At 37.4% G+C, this 20,944-nt stretch overlaps 1 protein-coding gene and 1 long non-coding RNA gene across 4 annotated transcripts in view; one reads left to right on the forward strand and one right to left on the reverse strand.

Moving 5' to 3' along the window:
- Positions 1–4,022, forward strand: part of LOC144632439 (adenylosuccinate lyase-like) — a 44,045-nt gene extending 40,023 nt beyond the window's left edge. The window contains exon 13 of the mRNA XM_078491092.1: positions 3,900–4,022. The gene's annotated coding sequence lies outside the window, so the exon portion shown is untranslated. The remainder of the gene's footprint in view (positions 1–3,899) is intronic.
- Positions 4,023–12,106: 8,084 nt separating this feature from the next.
- LOC144632509 (uncharacterized) lies at positions 12,107–20,289 on the reverse strand. Of its 3 annotated transcripts, none has more exons than XR_013566905.1 (4): positions 20,070–20,289; positions 19,546–19,670; positions 17,848–17,897; positions 12,107–12,732 (listed from the first exon to the last, which is right to left on the reverse strand). It is a non-coding gene; the product is annotated as an uncharacterized LOC144632509 (long non-coding RNA). The 3 variants fall into 3 exon arrangements; XR_013566903.1 differs by having other exon boundaries at positions 20,041–20,289; XR_013566904.1 differs by lacking the exon at positions 12,107–12,732 and having other exon boundaries at positions 17,847–17,897; positions 20,041–20,289.
- Between the last annotated feature and the right edge of the window lie 655 nt (positions 20,290–20,944).

Raw genomic sequence — 20,944 nt, forward strand, 5'->3', positions numbered from 1 at the left:
ACCGAATATTGGTTGTTAAACCACATGCTAATCACTACGAAATGCATTAAAACTGAAAACGAACTGAAAACGAACTGAAAACGAAATAAAGCTGTTCTTTTGGATTTTCCAGAATCAGATTGACTTAGGATCAAGATGTTCCTTCAAAAAAGGATATTTTTACGTTTTGCATTTTAAACCGGGGTAAACTGGCAAGGTTTACAGACGCATTAGGGATATAAAACAAACCTGCCGCTAAAAGCCATGTGCCATAAAAGCAATTTGAGAATTTTTGCATGTTAAACACTACCTGTGAATTTATGTCTTCTAATATGTCAGTATCTCTAGGATAATTATGGCAGCGCAATTTAAATTTCTGTCAACCTTGGTATAAGTAATTTTTATATACCTTGTTTGCTTTTAGATTCAACCGAATTTTTGCAATGAAAAATGTAAAAATAATCGGTTCGTCCAGAAAGTAACAGACGAGCTAAAAACGATCAAGACGTTCGAATACTGAAACCCAATCTAGACGCATTTCTGAATTTTGAGTACTTCAGCCCTTCCCGAGTGAATCGTATATTGATTTTACAAATAAACGCCTACACCAAAATATTTTTCTTCTCAGCATTTTTTTTAGAAGTAATAGAAAACGCGGAGTGTATTCAAATTGATGAATCATTCTTAGAGACTTCCGCATCACCTGCGCCCGCCAATTTCGCGATCGTTGTTTTTACGTGAAGCTCTTTTATCCTCAACAAACACAACTTTCCATAGAGATCAAAAGCTTCAAAAAATTATAAAGAAAAGCTTTTTTATGACGCATAGGCTCAGAACACGCGAAGATGCAATGTCCATCTTAACGGCAAAACTGGAATCCTAAAAAATTAAAAGAACATGTAAAGAACATGGATAGCTAAGTATAATTTTTGACAAGCAATGTACGTTCAATCGGCGAACTCGAAAAAATTAGAGGAAATTTTGAAACATTTTGAAACATCATCTGTTTATGCCAAAGTTTGCCTCGGGCTTTTTTCAAATTCTGCAATTCAAATTCTGCAATCCAGAACTCGCGGCAGCCATAATTTCAAATATACGCAATATAGAGCGACGAAAAATGCGTATTTTTACTCGTATTTTCCGAGGACCATAAGAGAGTGGAATGCACTCCCTGCGGCGATTGTTGAGTCCGGCTCTCTTACGTCCTTCCAGTCTGGACTGCGCGAGCATTTTTATTAATTTAGTAGTTTACCCATATAATTTTAGAATTTTTAGATTTTTAGAATTTTTAGATTTTTAGAATTAATTTAGAATTTTTCAATTATTATATATGTACATATTGTATTTTTACTTATTTTTAGACGTTGGTGTGATATCCGTATGGACTCTTTACCAACTTTTTAAATGTAGATGTAGATGTAGATGTAGAAATATCCTTCTCGCTTTTTGATCACATCTTGAAGTTTTTCGACACTTGGCCGTTAAATTATACACTCTGATGCGATGACATAAGCAACCAGAAGCTTTAACATCCTCGAAGAGGTGTCGTACTGTAATCATTAAAATATTGGAAATAAATTCAAGTGGGAAATTTAAGCGACAAGATTTTAAAATATCAATTGTGAATCAAGCACCCGGACAGAAATAATACGATGGCGTGAAAAGCAATTTCATTTGGAGGGAAATGGTTAAAAGCTTTTTACACTATGCAGTAATGAAAGGTTTTATTCATTATAAGAAACTATGTATGTAATGAAAGGTTTTATTCATTATAAGAAACTATGTATGTAACGATTTAGGCAAGATGTAGTTGATATGAGGGTTTTCGCCTTCACCATCCAAGATCAAAAGCTTAATTCTCGTTACTGGCTTGCATAGATTTCCTTTAATGTTAGTTCTGAGAATTGCTAGCATATCAAGACATTGTCCATTTAATTTTTAAAATCTGACTTTTTTTACACTCGTCACTTAGGTAGGGAGGTATGTTTCCTTCATCTCTGCTAGCTGGGCTTAATTTATAATGGTTAATACAACAATAACGAAAAGCAGAACTAAAAAAACAAAAACTAAAAATGAAAACATTTCAAGTTTGAGGAAATTTATATTTCTGTTGTTATAATGTTTTCGTGTAAAAAAGTGACCTTAAGAATCGTATTTTAATTAGAAGCACGTTATGGGTCAAACTATGTTTTTGTCTTTGAACAACACTTGATGTGGTCTGCATACGCAGATCCGCCTTTTGTTTAAGCCACCATAACAGAGGGTGGTCCAAGGGGGGATCTAGATCACCGTTTCACGAAAAATGAAATAGCCATTTCACGATTCACGAAGAGAACAAAGGCCTTTCACGGATCACGAAAAACCGTTTACCACCCTAATCACGTTTCAAGATATAGCCATTTCACGATTAACGAGTAAATCAAAGGTCCTTCACGGATCACGAAGAATCGTTTACCACTCTAATCACGTTTCACGACGAAACATAGTCATTTCACGATTCACGAGGGAAAAAAGGCCTTTCTCGGGTCACGAGAAGACCCTTTATCACCCTCAAAACTGAAGGTACCGGTTCTTATAAATGTACGTTTACCTCGCTGCCAGCTTTTCCTTTTTTTTGGGAGTGAATCGCGGCTTGAAATAACAGGTGGAAATCTGTCTGTGTTACCAGGCAACAGTCGTGGATTATCACGCACGTAGATCAGCGTCAAATCCAAGAGTACATGCACGTACTAACACTCAAAACTCTCATGAAAACGCCTTTTTCGTAGTATTGATTGACAACATGCTCTCTTAAATCAATTTACTGCTTGCAACTGTCCTCTCAGACTCAAGCATCATCACAAAGGTGTAAAACCTATTTTGAATGTTATCTCGGAAAACTTCTCTAACTAAATCGCACCAGATATCGTATTTAGATATCCAATACTCAAAGTTAGACAGGCCGATAGACCAGTCTGGTTTGCGATACTCGAAGTTGAAGGCGAGATACTAATTTATCCATTGAAGGTAAGGTGGGGGGAAATTGTCGACATTATAAAAGATGGTGGAGGAGGTGGAGAGGGGGTTTGCTGTTTTATTAGCTTTTTGGGGGTGGAGGGGGATGTATTCCGAAATCTGCCCCATGAGCCAGGAAGAGGGAATTTGGGAATGGAATTTGCAGTGAAACTTTAACAGAGTGGCTGTTTATCGACTGATCCCAAACGAATTGAAAATTTAGAAGTGTTGGTTTGTGGGGGCAGTAAAACCGGAGAATCCGGAAACATACCCCATTGGAGCAAAGACGAGAACCAACAACAAACTCAACCCACATATGACGCCGGTTCCAGAAATCGAACCCGAGCGCTCTCGCCACTCATTCTCTTGTCCCTCTTCTAGCCGGCGGAGCCTGGAGTACAAGGAACAAGTGGCTCTGGGGACACATTATTGGATTGGCAGTGTTTTAACAAAGAGAATTTAAATCTAGCCTATCAAATCAACCGTAGTAAAATCCCTTACAACATGGGGATTTTAAAACGGGTTACTTGATTTGCTAAATTTAAATTTCTTTTGTTAAAGATCTAGCCAATCAAATCATGTGTCCCCAGAGCCACTTGTTCCTCGTGCCCCAGGCTCAGCCGCGGCTCCGGGGACGAGAGTGAATCACCACTCCACCATCCCTGCTCCTGCGAATTAAATAAAATATATAATTAAAGCAACCTTGCCAGTATAAATCAAGATACAGGGTCTACAGCAATGACTGAAGTTCCTGTGCTGGGGATAACTGCCTGTCTGGTGTATTCCACATTTAATATCACACAGGAAACTGATATCACACAAGTCATGAGTCAATATCAGTTTTTCGGCGTGAATTTTACCGTGGAGTTTATCAGACTGGCAATAAAATTTTACTATGCAATAGCCTATTGCTTTTGTTTCCTCAGGGTTTTCGACCGTGACGGTAACGGCTATATTTCAGCAGAGGAATTGCGTTACGTGGTCACGACGTTCGGAGAGGCACTCACCAACGAAGAGGCAGAAGAACTGATTGCAATGTTTGACACAAATAAAGACGGTTTACTGGAGTATGAAGAGTTTGTCACCTGGGCTAAAAACTCATTAGCAGACTATCTCAAATCTTTGTAAACTGATTTACACGCTCCCTTACATGCTCTCTAAATGCGGCTGTGGTCATCGTGGAGGCTATTTTGTTTTTATCTGTTTTTGTTTTGCTAAGTTTGCTTTTCATTCGCTGTAAATTTGACGGGTTTTTTCTGATAATCAGGTATTTTTTCCATGCGTATCAAGTAACCGTGTAAATAATAACTAACGTTTCTCAGTGCATTTAACAGTATATTCCATTCGAGGTATTTCCCAATTTATAATTGGACTCAGGATTAGCGACCTTAGTGCCGTTGCCTTTCGAGGAATTTATCAACAGTTAACTTAGTGTTCTTCGTGCAATATAAAAATATACTAAATCAAAACAATATCATGGCTATGACTCTGTGTAATATATCAACTACAATATTTGTGATGCGCTGAAAAAATTCCATGACTCTCTCCCTCCGAAAAAGGAAAAAAACCCTTTATATAGTTGTCATATGCGCCTTCGTTTTAAATGAGGCCACACATTTATAACTCATTTTCACACGAAAATTTAGGGACGGACCATTATTTTTTTGGAGGGGGGGGGGGGGGGGGGGGATGAAAAATATTGAAAAAAATTGTTTGCAGGGCCTGGAAAGACAAAATAAATTGTTTGCAAACACGATATGTATAACAAAAAATAGTAAGAATTTCGAAAAAAAAATGTTTGCAGAGGTGCGTAAACTAAAAAAAAAAGTTTGCAGAGGAAGATTTTTCATCCCCCCCTCCCAAGAAAATAATGGTCCGTCCCTTAACACGAACCTCACATTTTTAAACAGAGGCAAAAGGCAACTCAGGGAAATGGCTTGATGTGTAACTTATGGAAAGTCCATATTCACGTGATGGTTAATCGCCACCACCACCAATCAGTTTCCCAATGCGTTTCCTCGTGACCTAAACCGTGCGTTCCCTCTGAGTTCCCTGTCAGTTCCCCCATGAGCCTTACACCGTACGTTCCCTGTGAGTTCCCTATCGGTTCCCCCATGTGTTTCCATGTGCGTTACACCGTACGTTCCCTGTGAGTTCCCTGTCGGATCCCCCATGTTTTTCTATGTCCATTACACCGTGCGTTCCCTGTGAGTTTCCTGTCAGTTCCCCCATGAGTTTCTATGTGCATTACACCGTGCGTCCCCTGTGCGTTCCCTGTGAGTTCCCTGTCGGTTCCCCCATGTGTTTCTATGTGCATTACACCGTGCGTTCCCTGTGAGTTCCCTGTCGGTTCCCCCATGAGTTTCTATGTGCATTACACCGTGCGTTCCCTCTGAGTTCCCTGTCGGTTCCCCCATGTGTTTCCATGTGCGTTACACCGTGCGTTCCCTGTGAGTTCCCTGTCGGATCCCCCATGTTTTTCTATGTGCATTACACCGTGCGTTCCCTGTGAGTTCCATGACGGTTCCCCCATGAGTTTCTATGTGCATTACACCGTGCGTTCCCTGTGAGTTCCCTGTCGGTTCCCCCATGTGCGTTACACCGTGCGTTCCCTGTCAGTTCCCCCATGAGTTTCTATGTGCATTACACCGTGCGTTCCCTGTGAGTTCCATGACGGTTCCCCCATGAGTTTCTATGTGCATTACACCGTGCGTTCCCTGTGAGTTCCATGACGGTTCCCCCATGAGTTTCTATGTGCATTACACCGTGCGTTCCCTGTGAGTTCCCTGTCGGTTCCCCCATGTGCGTTACACCGTGCGTTCCCTGTCAGTTCCCCCATGAGTTTCTATGTGCATTACACCGTGCGTTCCCTGTGAGTTCCATGTGGATTCCCCAATGTGTTTCCATGTGTGTTACACCGTGCGTTCCCTGTCAGTTCCCCCATGAGTTTCTATGTGCATTACACCGTGCGTTCCCTGTGAGTTCCCTGTCGGTTCCCCCATGTGTGTTACACCGTGCGTTCCTTGTGAGTTCCATGTCGGTTCCCCAATGTGTTTCCATGTGCGTTACACCGTGTGTTCCTTATGAGTTTCGTGTCGGTCCCTCCATGCGTTACACCGTCGTGCATTGAATTGTGCGTTATACCGCAGCGAGCGCGGAGCATTTTGCCAATTGGGGGGGGGGGGGGGGGGGCTGACTAGTGACTTGACTTGGGGGGCTTTATATACTCTCCTCTTAGTAAGTCTGTTTTTATTTTGGAAATATTGCGTTCCCTGTCAGTTTCTCTTTACGTTTCTTCTTGTATTACACTATGTTAGGTCCCTATCGGTTGCCTAATGCGTTTCTTCGTGTGTTACACTCTGTTTCCTCTTTCTTTGAGTTCCCTGTTGGTTAGAAAAACCTGGCCCAGGTTTTTCTAAGGGACCTACAAGTATCTATCTGTTAGTTTCAATGGGATAGTTACGTTGCTTCAGCAGGAGATATTTTATGATCTATTTACCTACTGTTGAGAACATGGGTTAAACGTCGTTTTATATTTAAAAAGCTCACGTTATGAGCATTTGTTCTTCATTACAGCACATATGATCAATTCGGATGAGGACGGTCATCTGATAAAATAATAAGAACATTCTTTGATCTCTGGCTAAAGTTTTGAAACACTTAACTTACGAATGCCTGTCTACAATCTTCACCGTATATATGCGATCTTTAAGATTGCAGACAGGCAAACCAAAGCACAGTGATTTCAAACTATAACCAGGGAAATTGTTTTAAATCAATGAACATTTTTTTAAGCGGCGGTTATAATAAATTTATTTTTCCACACCATTGAAGATTTCAGTAAATAAAGCAAAAAGGAGACCCCCCCGGGGGGGGGGTACTCAAAAAAGTTTTATACGGGGAGGCTCCGCCCCAAGTTCTAACCCCTTACCCTTTTATATACCATTTTTGACAGAAATTGTACCCCTTTCGTATACCTTTAACTGAAAAAAGGTACCCCTTTCATATACCTAAGAGACATGGCTGGACTTAAAATAGGACGTTTTCTTGTCATTTTATGTAGCGCTTAATAAATTAAAATGATACAGCCATAAATTGCGTCTGTTCGAAATATTTTAATTAAAGGCCCTTTTAAATAGCCATATGACAGATTTCCATACCCTTTCATATACTTAAACTCGTGAAATCCCTACCCTTTTATATACCTGAAGCCTGAAAAAGGTACCCCTTTCGGGCGGAGCCTCCCCGTATAGGCCATTATAGGGAGTACCCCCCCCCCCCCCCCCCGGGGGAGACCCAACAGGCGTGCCAAAGATGTTTTCGCTGGTATGTATGACGTATTTCCTAATCATTGGTTGCAGCTTGTAATCCATATTCATGAAGATTTATGACTGATTTGCCTCACTTCAAACAGTTCGTCAGCATGGCAGGATGTCGTTATGTCTCTCCGGTTTCTGGTGCTAGAAGGAAGAAGAAATGTAGGGAACAAGATCTTCACACAGTTGAACTAATGGTGAGTACCTATTCTGGAACATTTAGGGTTAATATTTGCAGCCACCTTCAGTTAAGGCGTGCTCGTTATTCCGTCAAGTGCGGCGTGTTGTCTAAGACTGAACTTTCCATTTAGCTTTTAAACGTCACCGAGCGAAGAATAAGACAGAAGGTTGTCTGATAACATTTCTGAAAAGAATTATTTTGTTGCTGAAATTTTTGTCTTCTGTAAAACAGTTTATTAAAAGTTTTCAGTGGCCACGTGTTAATCTGAATATGTCGGCGTTCTTCTCAAGGCTTTGTGGTTACAAATGTTATGCAAGTGCTGTCGTTGTTAAAACGACTTCAAGAACTAAGCACTAATATCTCCTGATATAAAACTTTAAATTAAACGTTTTTTACTTCAATTTAACACATGACCACATTTACTGAACATCTAAAACCTGGGCCCGGTTGTTCAAAGCATGATTAAGCTAATCCAGGATTAGCGTGAAATTTGGTTTCAATTTTTTAACATTTCTTTGAGGCTTTCTGTTTATATTTTCTCTCCCCCAGTTTTGACGTGGACCAATCTCAAAGTTCATAAAACATTAGTTATGGAAAACCCTTCTTAACAAGAGAAATTAAAACCTCGATCATCTTTTAATCCTGGGTTAGCGTTAATCGCCTTTCGAACAACCCGGCCCTGGTGTCCCGGAGTGGTGCAATTTATCTTGTCACTAATCGCCCGGTTATGCTGAAATATAGCTAATAAAGATTTACATTTACCGCCATTATTTAAAAATATTGCAGAAAATTTTCCAAGCAAATACGCCAACTTATCTCAAGGCTCCGAATATGAAACCGCCCATTGTCCGATGGGAAATCTATTCTCTTGAAGATAAGAACCAAGCTCAATTTTGGTCTTTAAATTGTAAGGCTTTTTGACCACGATCTAATCGTGTTATTTTTCTGTTTTATCTTCAGAAGATTAAAGAAACGAGAAGAGACTGGAACCCAGATGGATGATTCATTGGTGGAAGATACAATACACAGAGATAAGACTTTACACTAGGTTCTCGCTCTTATGAAAAACTAGTGGCTTATTACGAAAAGAAAATCTAGTTCCAGGCTTAAGGGTCTACGCAGACTGAAAATTCTAAAGTTTATCACAAAATTTATTCAAAACATTAATAATTTCATTAATTACAGACGAAATATATCAAACTAAGTTTGGTGTCATTCTGATGTTGGGAAGATTGTAACTAGTATTCCAACATCAGCCTTTGTAAAAAAAAAATTCAATTCGGATAAAATCTAGGTACAATTATTAAGCCACTAAATTTTATTTGAGGGAGGTGTATATGGACTTTGAACGGGAATTTATTAAGGTGGCACTGCAATCTTTCAGTTACAAGTTCAAAATATTAATGGTAAAATGTTTGTTTTAATGCCAAATTCGAAAGTTGAACTTTCTACATTACAAACGCGGTTAATTTTATTGATCTGTTTTTCAAAATTTAATTGTTGGGTATGAGGGGGTTTCCAAATTCTAAGTCGCTCTGGACAGAGGACCCGCATGAAAATCAGCTATGGCTGATGTGGCTTCCCTCTTTAAATATAGTAATTTAAGGGGTTCATATCGCAACAGTGCCACTTTAAAAAATTTCCTGGTCATCCTTGTGTCAATAATTTATTTACTGTTGACAAGAAAACATGGGAGTATGGAAAAACATGAACAAAATTTCATTTGTTAATTGGCGGATCAATGCTTTGTGAAAAAAATTAACGGTAAAATCAATAAGCCTTTTTGCTATTAGATTTGATTTATTTAACGTTGAATTCATTATGTTTCTCGACTTCAGAAAAACAAATACGAGTGCCCATGTTCTCTTGTTTCTTAAGGTACAGTAAAACGAGACATTACGCCTGGTTCATAGAATGTTTCAACAGCCCCAAACTATTCATGTTGAATTGCTCAGTTTCAAGCAAACTGAGGCATTCTGATTGGCTGACCTGAAATAGCTACCTGGTGCGAAATTACACTTATTTCATACCTATTTCACGATAAAGGAAATGTAAAGCGTCTTGTCTGCTTTGTTAAAATTCATTCGAGGCTTGGATACCGGGCCACAAAAGCATATCTTTCGAAACATAGTTATTTTTCACCAACCAAAACGAAACCAGCATCTAGCGAATAAATTTTAAAATCCATGTATTTTCTGGCTCGTGTAAATCATACGATCTCTATATCGACTTTTAACAGCTCTGAAAAATGAAACATCAACTGTGTACTTTCCAAAAAATATGTTTTTTAGACCTTGGTCGTATTTTGCTTTTAATTTTTTTCCCAAGATTATGAGCAACTGAAGAGAAAGTATTAATATACTAATCATGTTTTCCAAAGGCATTTTGACCTAGATAAGAGATAAGATCATATTTACAATACCTCACTCAAAACACAACCTTCATTTTGTACTTTCCAGCTTGTTAAATTGATTGAAATCTAAATAATAATCTTTTTGGAAGCTTGGAAAAATGAAGAATATCTTCAAATCATCACAAATTTGACTTTTCAAATTTTGGGTTTATGATCTAAAAAAAAAAATATGCTAATGATGTTTTCTATGGGGACATTTTTTCGAAAATTAGAGTTTTGACAACTTTTACAATGAACTGAAGCAAACTGATTACGTTGACCTATTGTTTGGCTCGTTGAGATTTATGACAAGATATTTACCACACTGCTTGGCAACGCTATAGAAAAACATTTTAAGTGAGAAAGTAACACATTTTTTCTGTCGTTCCAAAGAAAAGGTCTTTTCTCGGAATTTCAAATTTCGCTATGCAGATTTTGCGATAAAACCTCGATATAGGTTTTTCATTTTGCACCTTAGAAGACTAAAAGACATGTAGGAAATGTCGTTTTTCTTCGTTCTTTTCTTGCAAGTAGTGGCAAACTGGAACACAATTCTTGTGAAATTTTCAAAAAAAAAAAAAAAAAAAAACAGAAGCAAAAAAATTACTGTCAATCTTCTTGGAATGTTTATACACTATGCTCGGTTCTTTTTGGCTTTGCAAATTTCGAAATTATTAGCCAAAGAGAAAGTATTCTTATATTGCGAAAGATGTTTTCCTTTTTCCTTTTTCTTGAAAGATGTTGTTTTTGAGTAATTAACACAGGCATTGAGTCGAACATGTTGTTGTTTTATTATATTATCTCACAAGTTAGTGTTTGTGCTATTCGCCATTTGTCTTTTGTGGTCCACATTATCTCCTTTGCGAAGTTTCAGACTCAGCCTAAATATTTGTTTTGAACTAAAAAGCTGTATGATAACATTTCTTTGAACCAGGCGTTGTGTTTCATAGTATTGAGGGCGTTGTTTACCTGTTAATTCCCAAGATGAAAAACATTGATTCGTGCTAGAAATTTTTTGTTAAAAAATATTCTCAGAATTTGGTGACATATCAACAAAATATCCTCGAGTTGATGAATGTCGTTATTCTCCCTGGCATCTATTTTTTGACATTGTGTTAAACTTGTAAGGAGACATTTGATGTTCATCGCTTGGGATGTAACAGGTTAAACTCTTGTTAAACAAGGCAAAAAAACAGAGCGAAACAAAAAATAAATAAATAAACCGATTGGTAGGTGAACGCGAATAATTGGATGAGCCATTTTGTTTACGCCGGCATTTCAGTTGCTCGGATCAACTGACAAATAATTTCTGCCTCGCTATTTAGACTTGTATCGTAAAGCGTTTTCGCTCTATATTATTTGTCTTGTTTAGCAAAACGTAGTCCTTAATTTGGTCGAATTAAAGTGATGGAAAGGAAAACATGGCAAAGTATTAAAAGTTTTGAAGTACTGTTGAAGATTGATTATCGAACGTGAAAAATTTCAAAATCGATCAAATTCGTGTAAAAGGAATAAACACTTCACAGTTGTAGCCGCTATTTTGAAAGTAGAATAAACACGACGTGAAATACTGCGTTTGTATTGGAATTCGTGTCGAATAATGTCTGCAGAATTAGAGTTTTGAAATATTTGAAGTTTGTAAACTCAAGATATCTGGCGAAAGGTTTTGTTGATCAAGTATGAGAGGTGTCGATGTGCTGGGAAGTGAGCAATCAGTGAATTTTTCCTCGGACTTTGCTTTGTTTACAGACAAATAAACATACGAAAAATTTGAAAAGCAACTGCACGCTTTTCAGCACATCATTATCTTTCAAATTTGATCAGTAAAACTTTTCGCCAGATATCTAAAGTTTACAGGCTTTGACTATTCAGAACTTTAATTTTACAGAAATTATTTGCCATTGGATTACCACACTTTGTAAAAATATTTTTTTTTTCTCTGATTGGGAATAACTGAGTAAATATTTTGCCATGTTCTCCTTATCGTTCGTTACACCATCTCGAACCTGAAATATTTCTAAGAATCACTACCAAACTAAAAAAAATCATCGTTTGGATTCAAAAACAAAATACGTTTGGCAAAAATTTAGTCAGTTTTCTGTTCGAGATGGTGTATTATTTTTTTTTGGCGGAAAAATATTCATGGAGACTCCTAATTATTTTTGTCACAAAAATGTTGTCAGGGGAAACGCTGTGCAAATTTTTTCAAATTTTCCCGCCAAAAGTCTTAGTATATAGAGGGGTTAAAACTTGTGAACATTTTTAAATTGAAAATTAATTATTTAATTAAGTTTAAAAGAATAAAGCCTAGTTATAAAATACTATAATCATTGTATTTTTTAATTGAAGTTTTATTGAGACAATAAAGACGAAACAACTTGACAATTGCTTTTGTTTGAGTTCTTTATTATTTAATGGACAAAATAGTACAAGTGAAATTTATTACAGAGTATTGTTAAATAATTAAATTTTTTTTTAAAAAAATACGGCGCATGCGTATTTTGGGCGCCCGTATTTTTTCTAAGTCTTTTGGCGGGAAAATTAAAAAAAATTGAACGGCGTTCAACATAGTATCATAGCTCGGCAGAAATTTTACACAACATGAAATTGAAAATCTGCGTGAAACGAAGTCAAACTCTTATATTTATTTTGAACACGGCTTGTTCACCATCTCTTTAGTTCAATAAAGAATTTTGGATAAACAGTTTTAAATTGTCCATTTTTTGCAAAGTGAAAACTAAGAACTTTGCGGGGAAGTTTTAAAATACTGTTCTACCTTAGATACAATCAAAGTGTTCGGCCTTAGACTGCATTTATCTAGGATGATTCTGTTTTGACACTGGAATGTACAGCAGACTTGGCCAGGAACACTGAAATAAAGAAGAAAAAAGAAACTTCATAAGAATGATTAATTAGAGCAGTTTGAAGAAATACAACTTGCACAAGCATGGGCTTCACTGGCCGCAAACAACGTGATTAAATATTGTGTGACTTGATATTTTGTCACGTTTGATAAGTATAACCGTGCTGCCAATAATTACTTGAAGAATATACAGAAGCAAAGGGAAGTTCTAAATGCTCTAAATTTTCAACCCATTCAAATCAGTATTTCAAAGAAATACGGATGGTCTATTTATCTTTTCAACACGAAGGGGCACTGCCGGCAAAAGAGACTCGCCCTTCCTGCTAAAAATGTACCACCGTCTAATTTGCGTTTTAATCTTGCGAATGTTATGTATTCCGATTAAAAATTGAACTGCAACCAGGATGAGACATATTAAAAGTGTAAAATAGCGTTCTCTGGTTTAAAAAGTCAAAAAATATGAGCTTTCGGCTATTTTACTATAGCCTTTGACGAATGTAAAAAAGATATAAGGCGCGTGGTTGGAAATATATACAAGGGAGGGTGTGAAAATAATTAAAAACTAAAATACAATAGAAGAACTCTAGAATCTTGGCACACTGCCAAAACTGTCGGCGCAGACAATAACTCCAAACCGTTACCAAGACAATATTCTATCTTATTGTAACTCTTAATTTGTCTGTTTTTGTCCTTTTTTAGCTTTTTACACTTCTATTGTATTTTAGTTTTTAATTATTTTCACACCCTCCCTTGTATATATTTCCAACCACGCGCTTTATATCTTTTTTACATTCGTCAAAGGCTATAGTAAAATAGCCGAAAGCTCATATTTTTTAACTTTTTAAACCAGAGAACGCTATTTTACACTTTTAATATGTTATGTACTCCGTTCTAAATTTCAAATCTACTGTTCTCGCCTGCCCTCGGTAACATGCAACGTATAAATTAAAACTTTTTTTTGGAAATTGGTCACACAATGTACTACTAATTTTAGGAACTTGAGAGTTCGAATTTCGTGGAGTTGACGTACGCACCCTAATTATATAATATCATGTGTTTGGATAGACCGGCAAAGAACAAAAACAATGCTCCTAGTCCGAAGAATAAATGAGATGCAATTTAACGAGAACTTATGAAAAGCCACTTTCTTTGCTTGCTTCAAACTGTTTTTCAAACCGAAAGGAACTTCTGAGATGAAGGATGTTTTTAGTTGTTGTTTTTTTTTTTAAAAAAGCAAAGAAAAATAAATATTCCTTCGTCTCGTTCGCAATACTGATTGACAAATGCACTCTTGTAAGCCTCATTCTTTAGTAAGCCTTCATGTTTAAAAATCATGAAATCATAAATCTTACTTTTCGAGTTTGTTAATTTAATTTTTGTTTTCATTGGTAAAAAAATTGGCGAATTATGAGCCGAGCACCTGAATGTCTAGCAAGCATGCTGTGTTGGGTGTCTATTCATTTTCTTTTTAATTTCTAACAGTAAAGCAGAATTACAATGTTACTAAAGGAAAACTGAAACTAACTCTAGAATTTTGGGGAAAATAAATCAATGATAATGTTCAGCCTGTGCTTGTTTCTAACAGCAGATTCAAAGCTGAGCACTTTTGATATCTTGGTAAGGTATGAGCTAATTAACCTTTCAGAAAATAGATAAACTAGAGCTAACGACACGTAGTTTTTTTAAGTGTTCAACATCTAGATTTAATTTCTTCATACAATATCAATACATTGTCAAACAGATAGGTGATAAGAATAAAGAAATTCATTCAGTGGATACTGTCTTCTTTATGTACCATTAGATTCTTAGAAATAACACTAAACAAAATGTATGGCAAACAGAAACAAGACTTGATCTTTGGAGTAAAAAATAAGAAGGTAATACATGTGGTATAATTTTTGTCTGACTTGACACCCATCAAAGATCACAAAAAGATGGAAGGCCCTTTTTCCGGATAGAAGAGCAAAGAAACACTTCATACCAGTTCATATTCAAGCCGATGTTTCAAGAAATCAAATGAAACGATTTCTCTGAGATTTTCGCCCCAGGTAATTAGATAGTACAAGTTTCACTTAAAGCCAAAATGTTATTTGATCGGGCCTTGTGAACGTTTTCTCAATAATGTTTTAAGAATGCTTTGTTTTTGTTGTATTTTCGCTCTCATAGAAATTCTTCAAATTTCGCAGGCCTTGAGGAAACTATGTCGAGTCCATGATCCAGAAGCCTTTTTTGCAAAACAATCCCTCTATTACAAGAAAATCGGTCTCGTGTAAAATGGGTGGTGACGTCATCATGTTGCTATGGTTACTCCGATTTCGATGAAACTTATCTCATTTGAAACTTGCATCTTTCTTTAGTAGAGCTGTATTGATCGATTTCCAGTCGTATTCTTTACAGTGGCATACAAGTTGCTCAAAGTTGAAAGGTATCGTCACACAAAAATCCGATCGCGCCACCTTAACCCTATTCAGACCGGGCTTTTTTGGATCTTTTCAGAAAGGGGGGAGGGGGGGCAGATTCTGCCCCCCCCCTCTGTAACTTCCAGAATATTAAAGCAATCACAATGAAACTTAGAGGATATATAGTATGTCCAAAAATCTAGTTTTTGGTATACGTCACGTGGGATGATGACGTCACATCACGTGACAATTACATCATAATGTCCAAACAGTCGCCATCTTAGATCCGCCATCTTGGATTTCGAAATTTTTCCAAAACGTTCGAAAACCACCCAAAATTACTGCAAAGTACTCAAAATCAATAAAACTGTGCTTAAAAACCATAAAAAGGTGAAAATAATTGCATTAAAGTTATTTTTCATTAATAGAAACACGAAATCTACAAATTTGGGAAAACATGCCTCTCAAAATGCCGTTGCCATGGTGACGTCAAGTTCCTGACGCAACAACCTTCCCTACCAAATTATTGCCAGATAAATTTTAGATAAACTAATTTACACATTTTCATGTTCTGTTGTTACTACTTGTCTTAATTAGCATTTTTTATCTACTTATTATTCAACTCTCTGTGCTTTGTAAACCATTCAACTGAAGATGACAGATGCTCTGTCGAAACATGTCTTTCAAACTTAAAAAAATTGTCGTATTTCTTAAATTCTTTACGTGTCTGCTGTTCTCAAGACAATTTGAACAGTATAGATAGGGCAAGGAGACCTCCAGGAAACCACCAGGCTTATCTAGGGAGGCCAACTCGGTTATTGATATATTTTATTCCGCTGTGAATGTGCGGCTTGGCCAATTCAGTATCATTTCATTAAAGATTTAATCATCTTTTATCTCAAAAGTAGGACAGCTTATTGAACAAGTAATAGATACTGGGAGAGAATTCCAAATTTCAGGACCTTGGTAGATTATTTGTAATCTGCTTTTAAAAGATAATAAATTTTTAGAAACAATTTTAAACAGAAGCTCTGACATTTCAGGATGTGTGAAGACAGGTCTTCACACATCCATGTTGTTTCATAATAAAATTCAGTGGACTTTGAAAAATTAATTATACTTCATACATCCAGATAAATGGATCCATAACATTTTCCCCTGAACTATAACAAGTTTTTGTCCATTCTATCAAAATAAATAATGTTCTGGTGAACATTAGTCACTAAAGATTAATACTTTTATTCTAAGGCATACTTTTATTCTCAAGGCACTCAATAAAAGTCAACTTCTTGGTTGCACTGTTCTACACATTTGGGTCTGGGGATTTCTAGCAAATCTTTTTGACATACAGTTAACTCTCTCTAAGATGGACACCTTCCGGACCAGCCGCAGCTGTCCACCTTAGAGAGGTGTCTGCTCTGTAGAGAGTCGAGGTAACATGGCACCAGTAATTCTGAGAAAATAAAGCTAAACCTTTGCACAATGCAACAAACCTTTGCTAACTGCAACAAGACTAAAATAATAAAAGGACTGCATTTGCTTGTTAAAGCAAAAATTGAGAGCTTCTACAAACTGTAGTACTGCAAGTAGAAACGACCTCTTTAGTGTCCATACACGTAAGCAGAGATGTAATCCGTTAAAGCGTCATTGTTTTTGGTAAGTAAGACGTATCCTTAGGGGACTTAGGGTAGTGCTTTAGGTCAATACGAAGTTTGGAAGTATTTTCACTAATAATACATGATAAAAAACACGTCTCAAGTGTCTGTTAATGATTTCAAAGTGTCCATTGTCCGTCTTAGAGAGGTGTCCGTCTTATAGGGAGTGTTGGTTACAGTAAAATGACTGAAAAACGGCAGGGACCGTCACCCGGTGTCCGTCTTATGGTGGTGTCTGTCTTATAATAGAGGTGTCTGTTTAGAGAGAGTTGACTGTATTAAAGTTTCTTTCAGATCTAAGTTTGCTTTAGCATACAGTGTAGAAAAATCCCATTTACATGTGGCTGTAAAACATGCTTCTAAATCATTCATTTTTTGTGTCTTAGGCAACAGTCAAATGCAAATTGTTGCAAATCTATTCGAGAGACGTTGTCTGAATTGGCCCTAAAATAAAACTTTATTCATTGCAACTCTGGCCGGGAGTCTTGAAATTAAATCATTCTCGCTTATTGCCATGTATTTCTTTTTAATGTAAGCTCTGAAAATCACTGGATTAATGAATTTCTTTATCCTCATCACCAAGTAACAATGTGTTGATATTGTATGGAGAAACTAGATGTTGATACCCCACTATTAGTCAAATTGACGTCATTTGAATAAAACTTAATTACAATCATTGAACTTTTTTTTCCAAGGTCCATGGTAGTTGTTACAGCCTTATTTTATAGGGTTCAAGACTTGAAAGAAAAAGCAAGAATTTAATGATTTTTGGCAGCCTTTTCAAATTAAATGTTATAGGATTTTTTTTTGTCAAATGTCTTATTTGGTTATGGGTACCAGCCCAAAATGTCTGTGCCTATTGTGTGGGGTAAGCGCACTAGGGCAGTATAATTATAAAATTATAATAAATACTGGTATATGTTCAATATGCAATGGAGTAAACATAGAATCTCAGGTTAATACCCAGCATCGGAAAGTATTTTTACTAGGTGGCTATCAAGACCTCACATGATAATTAACTGTTGGGCCTACAGCCTCTATTTATAAAACAAGAGAGCTTTTACTCACCAGTCCTGCATAATGCATTATTCCATTATTCAATCCTTGTCTGTCACACACTACTTTGTTTTCCTGTTAGGTGATAAAATAAGTCTGTCAGTTTTAACAACATTTTCCCTTTATGTTTAATATAGGCCAAACTATTTTGTTGAGTCACTGCAGGGTTGGAAACTAAAATTTCGGAGCACTCGCCATCTGGGCGAGTGACCTTCAAATTGCACTCGCCCAGGTCAATTTTCACTCGCCCAGTCTCCTCCATTTAAGAAAGGAAAATTTAGCCCCTCACCCCCCACAAAAAGTTGAAATATATATCTTAAATTTTAAATCACGTTAGATACTCATTGTGCCACCGTTAGTGGTCAATCGCGATACAGGCTGCAATCTATTTTTTCAATGAAAATCGCCAAAAATAGACGTTACTCCTTAATAAACCATGAGTACGCTTACTTCAAAAGTTGAAACGCAGTTTTTAATTTGAAACGTCTTCCCAAATACAAAGTGTCGAAATTGTGCAGAAAAAGAGTCAAGAAAATCGGGAAATAGCAATCTTGCCGCATTTCACGGCTCGGTAGACGAGTTAGTGTGTTTATGTCCAGAGGTATTACTTTGTAAAGGTACGTCCATCATGTAACAATCACTAAAAGGAAGCCATTTTTTCTGTTTACGAACTCGAATGCAGCTTTGTTGGAGATTTCAAAATGTTGGTAGGCTTGTGGACAGTGTCACTGTGTGGATTAATTTGAAGTTTTTTGAAAAATTTAATATTAGTAATACTGGATATGAAAATCATACTCGCCAAACCGGGCGAGTGATCCGTGATTTGTACTCGCCCGACAGTTTTCACACTCGCCTGGGCGAGTGGGCGAGCGCTAATTTCCAACCCTGCACTGTGAGAATTGCATGGCATGCCCAAGAATACAACACAATGAATAGACTGTTCACAATAATCCCCATTTTTCCGCGAAGTCATAGAGATCGATCGTTGAGTTCGACAAGCCGTCAGATGTCTTGGTTCCTGAATGCGAGCGAAATCTGGGGAGAGTGCAAAATACTTGTGGGTAGGGGTGCAGGGCATTTGTAGCATGGGGTGTTTTGCACTCTCCCAAGTTTTCGCTTGTGTTCTGGAACCAAGATGACGGCCCGTCAAACTGAACGATCGATCTCTATGACACTATAAACACCCTGCATCCCCATCCATGTGGTTTTTGCACTTTCTAACTTTGTCTGTGTGACCCCGTAACAGTAGCCGCGCTGTAAGCTACTATTAGATTCCTTTTGGAGGTGTGTGTGTGTGTGGGGGGGGGGGGGGGGGGGGAGGGTTGAGCCCCCATCCCCTCCACATTGTAAAGTCTTTTTCAGCTTCATACTGAATACATGTAGGGCCAAACCTATTTATAAGTTGCATTTCTGAGTCAAGCTTTTTGGCAGGAAACATTTCACCGATTTCTTTGATTTTTTGCATCCTAAATAACAAAAATAATTCTCGTTCGATTAAGTTCGATTGCGTTCGATTGAGTTTGAAAACCGAACGTTCGATGTGATGATACGCCGGGCCATACATGTACAACTCAGGTACACTACTGATAGAAGTCACAAGTCACAGCAAGTCAAAAACCGCCAGCAGTTTGCACAAACTTGACCATAATTTTTACATACACAGTACAATATTTGGACCGGACCAACTTGGTAAAGCATGTTATTCATCACTTCCATGTTATTTACCTGTAGAAAATTTCATTCTTTGTCGTGCATATTGACAAAATCGACGCGTTTGTGTCCCTTGTGTCTGACACTTCCACCGCCATTTTTGTTTTCTTCGCGCCAGGTTGTCTCTGAAATTTAAAACCGCGAAAAGATTGGAAACAGTAAAACGTCGCGGGACCTTCGAATCGAGAAGCGGGATCTGTGATCCCGACCTCATGCGATCTTGGAAAAAACAAGAGCCCACCAATACTAGAATAAACCTCTCTTAAACTATAGTTTGAATTACTTTACTTCAATAATGTTTCATCATGGACACATGTACAACGCAAGGTGCCGGACTCTTCTAAAACGATTATTTGTATGATCAAAACCTCATTTTACGTTTGCCGTAAAACAGGTACCTAAACGCTGCACCACGACTAAACAGCCGAATTACTTTACTTATCAAACGCTAAGTAAAGCATTTAATTTTATACTACTTGTACATGTATCTGTTACCTCAGAAAGCGTAGACAATCACGCCATACCTTCAAGTCAATCCGCCATGATTGCTTCAGGCGTGTCACACTGTTTGCAATGTCATTGAAATTGCCAGGGACTGTTTGTCCGTTTACCCGCGAGTTTACCACGAAGACGGTAGAATATTACTTTCATAGGAAACGACGAGTACACATATAGCTGACAAATTAACCACAGAGATAAACATCGCCAAAAACCCTGCTCCACCTCACGTTTCCATCGAGCACCTCGTGTGAAGGTGACATCAAAAAATGAATAATTACGAGAAAGTTTTAAATTTAAATCAATGATATTTGCATACCAGCAAAATGATCTTAGAGGCGCGCACCTCTAAAAACATTTTGCGAACGTTCGCTCTCTACTAATATTATAAATTCTGACAGAAATATCTCTTGTAGCTTCTTGTTCAACGTGTCTATATATACCTAAGGAAGGTTCGAGTTTGACTACTGATATCGGTTTTAATCGATATGCAAAAAAGGTTCTCAAAATTGTTGAGATGACATGAATCAGTTATTCGGCTAAAAGTTAGAATGTGTTCCCACAGGGGGTGCAGGCTCACGCTTTGACAACTCGGTCAAAATGGCGGTTTCAAAATAAGGTGACAATATAGAAAGCAAGGGACCGCGGATGAAAATGCTGCTAGTGTACGTAGGAGTACTTTATAGACAACTGTCTTTGCGCTGGTTGTTCTATTCTGTGCGGCATACACTCTGCTGAAGAGACCCAATCAGGTCGAAACAGCTGTCCAGAGTTTGCATTTTTGACTTTCAGTTTGGACTCTATCATGTCGTTGTCCCGTTAAGGTTTTTTTCATTTCTACGTAGTGTCAGCCTTGCATTTCTTGTGTCAAAATAAGGATTTGTATCAAAAATTTATTTCG

The sequence above is a fragment of the Oculina patagonica genome, chromosome 12 (genome assembly GCF_052425735.1).
Source record: "Oculina patagonica isolate OP01 chromosome 12, crgOcupat, whole genome shotgun sequence".
Taxonomy (NCBI): Eukaryota; Metazoa; Cnidaria; class Anthozoa; order Scleractinia; family Oculinidae; genus Oculina; species Oculina patagonica.